The 761-nt window shown below is 46.8% G+C and overlaps 1 non-coding gene across 1 annotated transcript; it reads left to right on the top strand.

Annotated features, from left to right (window-relative positions):
• Positions 1 to 394: 394 nt before the first annotated feature.
• Positions 395 to 555, top strand: LOC118757975 (U1 spliceosomal RNA). The gene has a single exon (XR_004995476.2). It is a non-coding gene; the product is annotated as a U1 spliceosomal RNA (small nuclear RNA).
• Positions 556 to 761: the final 206 nt, after the last annotated feature.

Here is a 761-nt window from a genome sequence, read left to right as displayed (position 1 = left end):
CTCTCTGATGCTCTCCTGTGTGCAAATCTCCAAATCAAAGCATTCTGGTCTTCACCCAATCATGCTAATGTAACTGCAGATTAGAGAGGCTGTCCCTGGGGAACGCTGCACAATGGAGGTCTCCATCAAAGAGCTCTGTTCTGTGTGTCCCGAGGCAGAGTGATGACCATGATTCGCTCCTGACTTACAGACCCACTCTATTTTCCCCAAAATCCTCTCCCCAGTAGTTTTAGACCCCTTACTGTCTACAGGGGAGTGGAGCAGAGGTGACCCAAATGTGTAGCATCTAATTCTAAAACCTCTCCTGAGCCCCCAGGGCCAATGGAGCAAAGCTCTCCAAAGTGAATGCAGATTGGCTCTGAAGCAGTGGTTGTGGATTACAAAACTATATTGGATACTTACCTGGCAGGGGAGATGGCATGATCACCGGGTGGTTTTCCCAGGGCTAGGCCCACCCTTTGCACTCCGGGTGTGCTGACCCCTGCAATTTCCCCAAATGTGGGAAACTTGACTGCATAATTTGGTAGTGGGGGACTGCAATCATGCTCTCCCCTGGAAAAAAAAAAACTATATCAGGAGTACTACATTAAACTCCTTCACAAGTAAGGTCATTGAACAATGACTGTGGCATTGCAGCATAGTATTGATTACTCAGTGAAAAAACTAAGAGGCATTTGTCCTTCACACAGACTGCTGGGTTTAGTGTACTCAGCATACTAGTGGGCTCGGAAGAATTTCTATCAGTTAAGGATAGAATTTGT

This window comes from Ochotona princeps, chromosome 5, assembly GCF_030435755.1.
Source record: "Ochotona princeps isolate mOchPri1 chromosome 5, mOchPri1.hap1, whole genome shotgun sequence".
NCBI classification, from domain to species: Eukaryota; Metazoa; Chordata; class Mammalia; order Lagomorpha; family Ochotonidae; genus Ochotona; species Ochotona princeps.
The sequence above is the reverse complement of the archived record's forward strand: the minus strand, read 5'-3'. Positions and strand labels throughout refer to the sequence as shown.